At 40.7% G+C, this 13,675-nt stretch overlaps 1 long non-coding RNA gene across 3 annotated transcripts in view; it reads left to right on the forward strand.

Annotated features, from left to right (window-relative positions):
- The first annotated feature begins 1,446 nt into the window (after nt 1-1,446).
- LOC118819480 overlaps nt 1,447-13,675 on the forward strand; it is a 54,745-nt gene continuing 42,516 nt past the window's right edge. The window contains exon 1 of one of the 3 annotated variants that reach the window (XR_005008162.1): nt 1,447-1,741. This is a non-coding gene — a long non-coding RNA (uncharacterized LOC118819480). Of the gene's footprint in view, nt 1,742-6,595; nt 6,860-8,803; nt 9,024-13,675 lie in introns of those variants that run through there. The other 2 variants (XR_005008160.1, XR_005008161.1) reach the window with 2 other exon arrangements.

Below are 13,675 nucleotides of genomic sequence, written 5' to 3' on the forward strand. Positions count from 1 at the left end.
TTCATAGAAAAACTGCCTTCACTATATATAGTCTTCATCGTCTTCATCTGAATGCCTTCACAAAATAAAATCACAGACTAATTTAAAAAATACGGTCAGTAAATGTTTACATTTATTAGCTAAATTTAAATTTTTATTTCACCATAATCAGAAAAACGTAGATAAATGCCTGTAATATAACTCATAAAAGAATAACAATAATCCTCCAACCATCCCAAATACATAACCCCCCCTCCACCCACACACACACACACACACACACACACACACACACACTCAAACACACGGAAACTCTACCGAACATTTGCACAGCAGATCAGATCTGAGGATCAGGAGGCGCGCGCAGTGAGAGGCTGCAGCGCTGAGGTCGCTTTTATTAGGCGAACAGTCAGTAAAACAGCAGCGCACATCATCACATCATCAGCCCCGCGCGGGTCCTTATCAATTAGAACTCAGGAGAAAAGAGCGCCCGGGCCCGTGACGTCAACACGTACCGCCTGCGAGCGGAGCAGCACGGCAAGACGGAGCTGGTGTGTCGAGGGCTTCCATTTCACACACACACACACACACACACACACACACACGCACACACACACAGAGCGCGCGGCAGAAACTCGGAGCAGCGAGGACACGTGGACGTGGAGCAACGGAGCAAAACACAGGTCCTGCTCGCGCGCTCTGTCTGTGTGAACGTGTGCATGTGTGCGCGTGCCTATACAAAAGTATTGTGTTGAAAATTTGTTACAGTTTTGTTTTGGAATATACTAACTATATATATACATAGTGTGTTATATATGTGAGTTGATCTATAATAGAAGTCAACGGGCAGATGCTGGAGCAGCTTATAATGGACTGTTTACAGTGCCTGGTAAACCTGTACTGCACTCTGCATGTCTGATAGGATCTGCAGCTGAAAGCTGAAGCAACAAGCCGTGCTGATTCACTGGACCTTCCTCAGCCCAAATATTCACCTTCTTGCCTCTCACACCTTCACATGAACCTCCTGTTGTCCAGGAGCTTTGGACATCTATAGTCCTTGCTTTGGATTTTGGCTCATTTTGGGCATGCCTAACCTCCAGCTGCTGTTATCATTTTAGGATCCTCCCCAAAGCACATCTTCTGCATGCTTCCCATTGACCACGAGTGCCCGGTGCCAATGTGGCTTGAAGTTCCTTGGTGCTTCATAGCTCCACAGTCTTGTTATTTGTCCCAGAAAACCCCTCCTATGGGTCAGTCCTGCATTAATGCATCTCGTGTAACGCTCAATTCGACATGCTGGCTCCCCTATTTTCCTTCGGTGCATTGCACATGTCGCTCGAGCTGTTGTGGGGAGAGAAACATGCTGGGAGGAACTTTAAGAGGATCATCCACGCAGGCTTTGGAGCAACAGTCATCAATGCACAGGGTAGGGGGGTGGGAGGGTGGAGGGTGCGGTGGCTGTGAGGGCTGTTTGGGTTTGTGCACCTTCAGGACCAAACTCTTCCCTCCAGATTCCAAGAGATGCTTGGCATGGGACGCTTGGCACTCAAGCACAAAATAGCTTCATTTCTGTATTTCAAGAGAAAACATAGAGACAGAAAGAGGCACTTCAGTTTTTTTAGCTGTTGTTTTGTTACTTTTTATTATCAATTTATTTTTATCTGCTTAAAAACCAACAAAAGCACAACCTCCTCGGCTGCTTTCTTCCTGCTTCTCTGCGGATTAGCTCTTGTGTGTTGGACTGCTCCCAACAAGGCTTCAAGTGAGTACTGCCCATTGGGGATGAATGAACTTGAATGGTCTTCAATAGTAAGAGTAACAATTAAAACGATTGCAAGTTTCCGAAATTTTCTATACCATTTTGTTACTCTGATCTAATAAAGGCCTATATTGTTTCCCAAAAAAATCACTTGAAAATTTGGCTTATACTGCAAAATTTCCCAAAAATTACACTGCAAAATTTGTCTTTTGCGGAATTCCCTAAGAATACATTCTAAGATTTGGGCTGAAGTGCAAAATTTCCTAAAACTGCATTCCAAAATGTCTCTTTCACTGCAAATATTATTAAAAATGCACTCCATTTTTTTACATTACACTGCGATTCCTAAAAGTGCATTGTAAAATTTCCTGAAAATACAATCAGAAATTTGGCCTACACTCCAAAATTTATGTCAACACCTACAACTGGCTGAATTCCAAACTGTAATCAACACTGTAAGAGTGAGTTAAACACTATGAGAGTGAATTAAACACTGTAGATGTTAATTCACCCCTGGTTGTTTTGCTGTATGTTGTTTTTCTCAGATGTTTATTTGTGAGTTGTGGTACAGTATATAAACACTGAGTACTGGTCAGATTTGGTGTTGCTGAGGGTGGTGGAGTGGTGGTTGCTGCTCCAGCGTGGGGCTGTGAAAGCAGACAGTTGTGTGATTGTTTGGGAGCCTGGGAAAAAGGTCCCGGGCCGTGTGAGGTGGGGGGTGTTCCCCCGGACCCTCTTGTTGAGGAGACCTGTGTGCTCCCAGACCTCATTGTCATGCTAATGGGTGCCTGCACGTTGTTGAACTTGATGTTGACTTCTTTCTTTTCGGGGGGCTGCGTTTTTTTTCCCTCGGCCACTTGTTTTGTGGGAAAAAACTCTTCTCCAGAGCTACAGTGTGAAATTAATTAATCAGGCTTTTGGATCCGCCAACAATAGAGGCCTGAGAGGACGGAGGAGCAACACAAAGAGCCTCCAGAGCTTTTATAAACTCTGCTTTTACCCACACACAGCACACAGAAAGAGAAACTATTTAAGTGTTTAGTTAATGATAAGCTGGTGCTTTTATACAGCTGTACACGACTTTCACTTGTTTATTTCTATTATTATGATAAACATTTAGTTTTCTAATTTTTTTTATAAGGGCTGTGCAGAATCTGTGGAAATAAAATAGTGTATGTCTGTGAATGTGTGTGTGTGTGTGTGTGTGTGAGTGTGTGTTAAGACCACCTTATAAACTACGTGTGGTATGTAGGTATAATACTGTAATAATACTGTAATAACATATATAGAGAGAGATTGTTGAAAGAAGCACACAAACACACATACACATACATATGCGTGTGTAAATACATATACTGTATATATATATATATATATATATATATATATATATATATATATATATGCTTGTTTTTACACTACAAGGGAGTCAGTAATGTTTATTAATAATTACTACTTGGAAATTTTAACTTAATTTTCATCTTTTAAATTAATTAAAGCTTTTAAGGTCAGTTTTTAGTTTTTATGTCATAGTTTTTCAGCTGAACTTGATGCTCCACATAATATAATTTCAGTGGGAGATACTGTAGTGAACAAATTATTGTATAACCAAATACAAACCCATTCATTTCAACTTTCTTTTTTGAAATAACTGTACTTTAATCAGAGTTAATCAGAGGCTTGCAAAAACAAGTGAATATATATATACATGTGTTTGTTTGTGTGTGTGTGTGTGTGTGTGTGTGTGTGTGTGTGTGTGTGTGTGTGTGTGTGTATACACACACACAAATAAACACATGTATAAGATTATATGTATGTATAAAACTATCAACATGACTTAAACTTCTGCATTTCTAACATTTATAATTATCATTGTATAATTATAGAATGTTATAATAAGCTATAATATAATGCAGATGATATAACGCACGTCCAATGCTTTATTTGCAAAAGGGGAGCATTTAAAATTTTATTGTACATCACATTAAATCAGTTCCTTCAACAAACATTTCAGTCGAAAGTTATATGAATAATCACACTGTAAGTTTTCTTTGGCTTTATCTTCCTTCAGCTCCCAGAGCGGTGTAGCTCATACGAGCGCTGTGTATAGAAATGAGAAAGGCTTACGGAACTGAGATTTCTTTTGAATAAATCTTGTCAAATCCTAATTCATTGAGTACAAATACTTTATTAAAATACATTTTATTTTATTTCGGGAGACAAATGCATTTGGGATGCTTCCCGGTCAGCCTAGCTTTGAGGAAGGCTAGATGTTCCCTGAGAGAAGAGAGTGAAAACGAAACTGTAGTTAAAAAGTGGTTTCAGCACCGCGGACAGCGGCCGCTCACCTGCCGCCTCCTGCGATTACAGACACACGGTATTACACGTTCTCAGCTTCACATTCAGGATCAGTGCAGTTCTGTCTGAATGTTACGAGCGCAGAGAGGCGGAATTACACTGATACACAAACATCACACTCATCACATGTTCAACAGTCAGGAGGAGTTACACAACAGAACAGTCCACTGAGGGTCTCATCATTTACAACAGGACGTGACGTAGAGAGCAGGTACGTGTGTGCGTGTGTGTGTGTGTGTGTGTGTGTGTGTGTGTGTGTGTGTGTGAGAGAGAGAGAGAGAGAGAGAGAGAGAGAGAGAGACAGAGGGAGAAAGAGAGAGAGAATGGACAAGATAGTCAGGGTTTTATGGACGCATTGCCTTAAATGTCCAATCTCATTTAAACTTTAACTATTTGCCTGATTTTTTTTTCATTTATAATTCACTTCTGACTCAGAGTAAAACATGATTTTACTGTGGGGAAATGTAGGATTTACTCATCACTGATCATTCTCGAGTTTTAGTGTATTACTATATAAGTGTAGAATTATTAATACTACGGCACCAAAAAGGATTCTGCTACTGTTACAGGTTTTGGTATTATATAGAACACACACACACACACACACACACACACACACACACACATATTTATATATCTATATGTTACATATATGTATACACACCCAGTCATGTTAGCACATCTTCTTCAGGGAACAAAGGCGTTTTTCTGCTATTTAGAATTTAATTGCTGATTTGAATTTTTATTTTATTGCTTTAATTTTATTGCTTTGCTTTTTATTTGCTGAGTGTAACATATTGAGAATATATATTTATATATATATATAACTACAAACATACGCCATAACTTTTGTATAGGCCACATTTTGTGTTCTTCTTCTTTCTTTTTTATCTCCAACGTGTTAAATTCTGAAAATGAACATTAATCGTACATTACAATGTGCAGAAGTGTAGAGGGTGTGTTAACTTATTTTCACTTAGAAAATTAACAAGTTTATCTCCTCAGAACCAACACGTGAACACGTCAATGGACGAAATAAATAAACAAACAAACAAACAAACAAACGCAGGTGAGGAAACTTTAAATGTAAGAGCTACATTCTGAACCACTGCGGCTCCTATCTGACTGAATTAGAGACGATCTTTAGGCTCGTCGGTGCTTAATAGAGTATTTATTACTCTCAGTGTTGATGTAAGTGCACCAGTCGTGCTGAGATGTGAGTTTCCTCACTTGTTTTCTTCCTGCCCTGAAACGCCTCGCCTGTGTAGCTCATCGTTCAATCTCGCAGAGACTCAAAGCTTTTCTAACCTTGTCTCCCAGCGGCCTCCTGTTCATTAGCATTTCTTCAGATTATAATTTATTATTATATTCTGCTGGTTATTACAATGTAATTACACCCTATAATATCATACGAGCGATTCGGAATAGACTCAAATTGTTTCCCTTTTGTACATTAGAAATTTAATAACAGTGTAAATAAAAAGAATTTACTCAGAGAGCAACACCACACACACACACACATCCCTTAATAATTAATCTATAAAGCACACAGTATCTTACTATCCTATTACAACTTACAACTCCTGCTTTTTAAAGCTGATTCCAGGATCCACTCCATCACACCGCAGCACAGTATATGTCACAGTAAGGATGATATAACCTCCCATTAGACTGCAATAGGCTCCATATAATACATGCATACAAACGTAAAATAGTTCTCATCTTGAGCACGTGAGTAAACCACCTAAGTAAGATTAGCTTTAATAATAAATACAGTCCTCATCTTTTATCACTAATAAGAGTTTTAACATCACATTAACGCCGCTGTGTGATGTGTGATTACACTACAGTGACTGGTATATTAGAGTTTCCTTCATTAATGCTTTAAATAGGGAGAAAGAGTGGAAATGCAATGTAGACACGTACAGGCAGATTGATGTCTTCCAAGCTGTGTTGGTTTGTTAATGTAGGCTATTAATGTTTCAATGTTGTGGGGGGTTAAATGACCCTCATAGCTGATGAATAAGCTGCTTCAGGTTGTATTAAAGCGCACACGTTTGGACGTCAGCGTGGGTCAACGTTTTCAACGTCATCAAGTCAAGCGGAAACGGGGTTAAAATGAGCAAAAATGAGCAAGTAAGATTAATATTTGTGTGTTTGTGGTAAATAAAACGAGTGTGCTAGTGCAGAATATCGGGCAGTGCAGCAGAACTGGGAAAACAGTGGCCTACATGTGGCAGCCAGTTATTTTTTTATCCCCACTTGTTTTCCGGCAGGCCACGCCTCCTGCGCTAGGATTGGCTAGTAATTCACATTCGCACGCGGCGGAGAGCGAGTGAGTGAGAACGACTAACCTATCCAAGCTAACGAGGCGGGACTTTACCAGCCAATCCGAGCCCAGGGTGGGCGGGGCATGTTCCGAAAACAGGTGGGAAAAAAACAACCCAACGCCAGTCTTGCAGTCTTCTCGCTTTTCCCGTTTCACGTCGGTCGCGACGCCTGACGTTCAGCGATTCTGCTGCTCGGCTTGATTAAACCAAAAAGCAGAAACCAAAAAGACCTTTTTTTATTTTGTCGACGACTTCGTTCTTTTTCTTTTTCGGCACGTGAACCGACTGCAGCGAGTGGAATTACCGCAACGTGCACGATCGTGGCTGTAGAAAGGGGAGACCCGGGCTTCGCACTGGCTTTTTTTGAGGTAGAAATGTCATTTGGACATCTGGAGTAGCAGAAAATGAAAGAAGCGTTAGAAGAGATGAAGTTGTAAGTATTTCTCCCTTTTATGATTTTGCAGTAAGCTGGGCTGCTATTCGCTGGACTGTTATGATATTTTTAATAATAATGAGTTAATCGCGCTTTTTGTGCTTCATTGGGAACAAATTACACAAACATTTTTTTCTTTGACTCAAAATCTCTTTAAAGCAGCTTTCGGAGTTGTTAGGCTTGTTTCTCCTGGACGTTTTGAAACTAAAGCCTTTAGCTGCTAAACTTCAGCTTCAACACACTTTATTTCTCTTTATCTTCAGTCTTCAGGCTGTTCGTTTGGTTTGCTAAGAGTGCTAAAATGGGCTGCTCCTCTTGGATGTTGATCATTTCAGCCTGACACTTTTTAATGGATATTTGGACTATATTCTCGTGTTCTAGCTTGTTGGAGCCAATGGGGAAAGTGTTTGAGCCAAACTAACGCGAGAGAGCCCCTTCGTGTTCGTTGTAAATTACAGTATTTAATGTAAGAATCATTTCGTTTCAGCTTGAGGCAACATTTGTAAACCGTACAGACAAATTTGTGATGTTTAATGTTTAGTGCAACGACCTACAGAGATGCTGAGCAGAGTTGGGGACCCAAGGCCTCGAGGTGCGGACTAAACAGCTCCTATTCATTCAAAATCTAAACACAGTTAAGAATCAGAGGTGAGAAGCCTAAAGGCCTGCTCACATTTAGTAGGTCCATTTATTTGAATACAATTCTGGAATTATAGTTTTCCAGACAATGAATTCTGAAGCAGTTTAAGGATGAATACGAAGGTCGTGCAGGTGGCACATATCTGTCATCAGATAGAAACTATTTCTGCTTATTAATTTCGCGTAAAATTTGAATGGATTGGTTGATTATTTGGGTGGTTCTTTTTGGGTATTTAATACATAACACATTCACTCTGACTCGAGCATTTTAAAAGAAATTTGTTTTTTTTATTTTAGATACTAGGCTACATTTAGACACTGCATTTTCAGTCCTTTGCGTTTAGTTTATTCCTTTTTTGTGATAATATATAACATTTAATCCAGTCAGAAAATGAATGTAGGGCAGAGTTGTAGACCAAAGGCCTGCACGTGGACTCAGATAGAAGCTGACCACATCTATTCACCCAAACCTACCAAATGTGGGCTACTTTTTCTTCAGCTGCCTTCATATTTAGGCCCTAATTCCTTTTACTGGGTTTAATTTAATTCTGTTGTGTTGGTTCCTGGGCTGCTCTCTGCTTTGAGCTTTAGCATTTCAATTTAGAAAAAAGAGAGATGAGTAGAGCCTACAGCAAACTTCGGTTCCTATCCTGATAGATGCTGGATGTGCTAAGGAGTTACACTGCAGTTCTATAGGGGAGTCAGTTTTGGCCTTAACAGCTCACTTTGTACTCTTGTTAGTTTCTGGTAGCTACTTTTACTACTTGAGTGCTTGAGCCATAATTGCATTGGAAGTAATCACTGTCTGCTTTTTCTGGGGGATGATTTTAGGTTGCTACCCACCTTCGCTAACAGGCTTTGGACGTTGCTTCTTTCAGAAACCACAGTGTTTTAGAGGCCCTGCTGCTCGAAAAGAGCTTCATGAGCTCCTACAAACGCGCGATTACACGCACGATTATACGCAGATCAGCGTACGAGCTAACCTAAAGCTGCGTCCACTTCCATGCTATACATACTGAACTAATGAATGGACTTGTAATGATGGCGTTTACTATTTAGTACGTGGTTTTGGACGCAGCACTAAGTATCATATAAAAACAGACCCAGTTTGGGTGCAGCGTTATATTTGCCCACGTGCGTATGAGTGTGTGTGTGCATGCGCGTGCGTCCGTGCATGCGTGTGTTGCGAACGAGAGCGAACGAGCGAGCTGCACCCGGGCGAGTGCACGAGCTCCATGTGACCACAACAAGAGGCTGCATCCGGTCCCTTTAAGAGCCACGGGTTAGTTTCTGTCTTTGGTTATCTAGCTGTATGAGTTTATGCGATATCATAAAGCTAGAGAACCGAATGTAGAAACTGGTCCCAATGACTTCGGCAAGGAAAACGAGAAAGGAGGCAAACCGGCGAGCGTGCGACGAGAGAGAGAGAGGGATACGAGGAGGAGGAAGAGGAGAAGGAGGTGTGCAGGGCGAGATGAGGGGGAAACGGCTAGGCTACGAAAGCACGGTGGACGGAGAGATTCAGGTAGGCGAGCTGCTGAGCAGTCAGTCGTGCGACGCTGCTTTTCAATGCAATGCAGTGCAGCGTTAGGGGGGAGATGGCTTTACGTTCATATGGTGCGTTTCGTGAGACCTAGGGGGCTCCCAGCCCGCCTGCCTGCCTGCCTGCTTCCCTGCCTGCCTGCTTATAGACCGGCTGCATGTGTCCGTGGACATGAGCGAGCACCTACTTCAACTCGTTAACGTGACGTGACGAGGAGATGCGGACTGTGTGTTGGAGGGACGTGGGCCACATTCCTCCATAGACGAGCCGATATGGATGTGTGGATTTGAGACGAGATAAAAATGGGTTAAAAGCGACGTGCTTCAGCCTATTGGTCCACTCGTGGGCGGTCACGTGACTCGCAGACTTCAATGTGTGCGTTATCACGGAGAATATGGAAAAGCACTATGTGTGCCATTGCACCTCGTGTACAGTGCCGTGCAAAAGTCCGAGACCACCCTTCGTGTACTTCAGTTATGCATTATTCATATGTAACAGAAAACCGCACAGAAGCCTCAGCAACTAAATTTAATATAATTATTTATGCGTTAAAATAATGACATTGTTTGCCTTTATTTACCTTTGCCTTTATTACAGCTTCCATTCTTTCCAGAAGGATTGCTTTTAGTTGTTCAGAGAAATCTGCAGGGATATTTTTTCACAAGTTCAGTCTTAGAAGTTGGTCGCAGTTTCTGCTTTTCACAATCCAAGTACAATGGTGTTCAGTGATGTTGAGGTCTAGACTCTGGCATGGTCAGTCCAACACCAGCAGCATTTTTGTTCTTCCCTTTTTTGTCTATTTCATTTTCTCAGTAATGGCTACACATCCTTTCAGACCCATAGAGTTGTCTTTTCACAGTGGAAGGATAGACAGTGGATTTTCTCAGATTTGAAGCAAGAGTAGAGCTTGATTTTCTCCTCTCTCTCATAGATATTTGCTTTAAGTGCTGTTTATCTGATGGGGACAGTTTTGGTGGTCTACCAGGTCTTGCACGGTTGTTAGGAGTCCCACTTTCTCTGTAGCTTTCAGTCATTTTCTGAACTCGTTTCAGAAACTTTGGAAATTTTCCATTGACTTTCTCCTTCCTTACACCAGTGGATTATCTTATATCTAATATCATCAGAAATAGCTCCTAAAAAATAATAAGTTGTATCGAATGGCCATTTTGACTGGAAATTAAATAAATGAAGAGTAGTCTTTCACTTTCCGGAGTGCTGTATGTGGCTGTTGTCAATTACTGTGGTTTCACTTTCAATAAAAACAAAGCTGACAGATGATTCAATAGATTAATACTGTAGGCCTACAATAGGAGCACTGGGATGGTGGCAGATAGATATGAAATAAACCAGTGAAGGATTCTGTTCTGTGTGATCAACTGAGCTTTGTTCTATGTATGATCTCAGCTAGATGATGGCAAGCAATGCCAAATCCCTTGAGTTGAATTAACACTTTTGTGCAGCTGGACTTAAATGAAAAGTGTAGGTGTTGATTGAACACTGTAGGTGTGAATTCAACACTGGGGACATTGCAGCCATGTCTTTTTTCTTGCAGCCTTTTTAGAACCACTTGCCTGTCTGTGTAGTTGCAGAGATGTAAGATAGTGTCCGCTTAGTAGACTTAACATAAAATAAATTGAGAGTCTGCAAATATTCCAAGTGATTTGTGCCAGTAATTAATAGTGTCTAGTCTTTTTTTTGTCATGGAACCATCCATTCTCAAACATTACTGAATCTCTGTTTCTTCAATGACTAAGTTATTTGCACGCTACTTTGTGAGTGATATTCTACTAATTCTTCAAAATAATTAAATGGTTGTCGTTCAGAGTGGCTTGATGTGGAACGCTCAGTTCTAGAGGAACTTACTGAGTCAGAATTGTTTACTGTGGTGGTGAAAGGAACCAGACATTCAAAGCGTTTAATGCCTCTAAAAGCTCCCTCACCTTTACCATGAAATGGTTATACATATGCTGCCTGATGCCTGAGACATTGTTTTACATTAGTTCTGAGAAAAAGTTTTGGCCTAAAACATATTTTTAAATCCATTTATCACAGAGGGGTGCATGTAGGGCATCCAAGGAACACTTATTTTTTAACCACTATATTTCTATTATTAACATTGCATATGAAAACTCAGATGTCTATATAGGTACACGGTTTGTTTTGGATAGTAAATAAAATGGTCATATTTGTATTAATGGCATTGCAATCCCTGGTTCCTATCACCACCACTGTAAAGAAATCAGTTGCTACATTTCTATTGAATGGAGAATTTCACATCAAACCAGGCCAGTTTAAACCAGCCATTCTGTTCCTTTTAAAATGTAGTATGAGTCATAGGCGTTACCTATCTGTATGTAGTGGATGGACAATGTCTTCTGGTCAGGTGACAAAAGGGCTCTGTTAAAAAAGGCCTCTTTGACTCTGTCCACATAGTATAACTGTACTCGCTGTTTCTGACATCCAGCGCACTGCTTACATGATCAGAATAGGTCCTGTGTGTGTCTACACTGTTGAAACAGACAGAAGTTCTGAGTGTACAGTGACAGTGCATTTGCCCATGACCTTGTACAAACAAGTACACTTGCTTTGTATTCCCTATAAATGCCATTCTAGTGCTACTCCAAGCTTTCGCAAGTGGTACACAGTGTATCGTTAAGATGCATGTTTTTGTACTTGTCCTTCAACCATTCTGTGCATGAACGAAGATCTTTCAGCCTTCTCATGAACTATTGTCAGAAATGATGCACTGGGAATCAATAGGAGTGAGGAGGAGACACAGCAGGTAACTTGCCTACGGTGGCATCCAGAGCTGTTATGTCATTTGAGTGTGAAAAGCTGTCTGTATAGATTTATAGGAAAGCTTACAATGTATATTATGTACTAGGAATGGGTTTGGTAGCTATGATACAACAAAAACTATAAAACCACAGTGGTACAGTAATGTTTCCAGTCAAACCAGCCAATGTTATGTAAAGTGTTCTCAGAACAATGGACAGGCCACCTCAGAGTCCAGACCTCAACATCACTGAATGTGTTAAGGTATTACTTGACATCCGAATATCATTAAGACACCTGCTTTGGTCTCTCTTCAGCCTTTTTACTTAGAATTAGTACTGATAACCTTGTGGTTACAGCATGCCTGCAGATTGATACTCCATAGAAACTGCAACTGGATTGCTAGAAGCAGAAAATACAACCAATTTCTAAGACTGAACTTCGGAGGTGTGGAATAAAATCCCAGCAGATTTCTTTGAAACACTGAAAGCAAGTTTCCCAAAAAGAATGGAAGCTGTAATAATGAAAAATGGTGGGCACATTAAATGCTGAAAATGTTGAAATTATTTTTAGGGTTGGAAGCTTTTGTGTATTTTTGGTTAATAATATGCATATAAATATATGTTTTCTGCTTTTTTATTTGATTTTTTAAAACATCAGCTGCCATTTGAATTGTGTTCACATTTAATGTGGAATTGACCAGTAGAAACGTTAAAAAATCTCACCATATTAAAGGGCCTTCCATTCGCCTATAAAACTGCCATTTCAAAAACACAAGGTTGTTACAACAGCAGTGATATAACAGCAAGCAAATGTGGAGTTCAAATTCAAGTTCCATGTGATTAATGTCATTAAGACACCTGCTTTAGCAGCGTTATTTAGCATTAGCACTGTCACCCAAGTGGTTGCAGCATATCTACAGATTACTACCCCATATAAACTGCATATGGTGCAGACACGTAGCCTCATAAATGCATGATATAAACAGGGCCCAGTGATGGAGGTGCAGTCGGAGGCCTGCCTGTCTGGCAGAGAGGAGCCCCAGACGTTTTCCCACATTAATATGTGTCTGGGCCTGTGCTGGGGACCCAGCAGATGGAGTCTTGTCTTAGCACCTGGCATATGCAGCGCTGCCATTGTGTACGTCCACGACTAATCTCGGTTAAATGTAACCAACTCTGCATTTCAATTTCACCACAGATTAAAAATATATTAGGGGGAATAAAGAGGGGAGGGGGAACACATGTGCGCAGGTTAGAGAGCGAGCCTTAATTCAGGCGGATTTGTTTATGGAAATCTGTCTCTCTCTTTGGAGCTGTTATTAGTACAACCATGTCCATAGAAATGCTACTGCTTTACAACCACTGAGCTAGCACTATTATCATACAAATTGTGTCTCTGGTTCTGCTCATTGTTAAAAGAATGTGTCCTGAATGTTATACCTTGCCGGTGGCCTCCTACTGTAACAGCTAACAAAGCTGCTGTGTGCTGTGAAGATGGTCTATATTTATAAATGAAGCATTGTGTGAATTCAAAGAATGCAGCTGTCGCGGGATGAAAATGACATTTTTTTTTTTTGTTACACAAGCAGAAAATGGTACAAAGTGGTAGTTAAAGATTACTTTTAAAATATTTACCCCATAAAGGCCCATCATCTCAGGTTGAGCGGGGGATAAAATTATGCTGCATGATTTCAGTGTGCCAGGGTGTGCACATACACTGACATGGTTAATTTACAGTCAGGCAAGTGCTATTAAAATCTCTTCGTCCTGACGGGCCGCGCACTCCCTGTTTTGGAATCCTGCCCTTCCGCAGCTGCCTCCTTTTGTGGTCTTGCAAAATCAGCCTGTAAATGAACA

This window comes from Colossoma macropomum, unplaced genomic scaffold, assembly GCF_904425465.1.
Source record: "Colossoma macropomum unplaced genomic scaffold, Colossoma_macropomum, whole genome shotgun sequence".
Taxonomy (NCBI): Eukaryota; Metazoa; Chordata; class Actinopteri; order Characiformes; family Serrasalmidae; genus Colossoma; species Colossoma macropomum.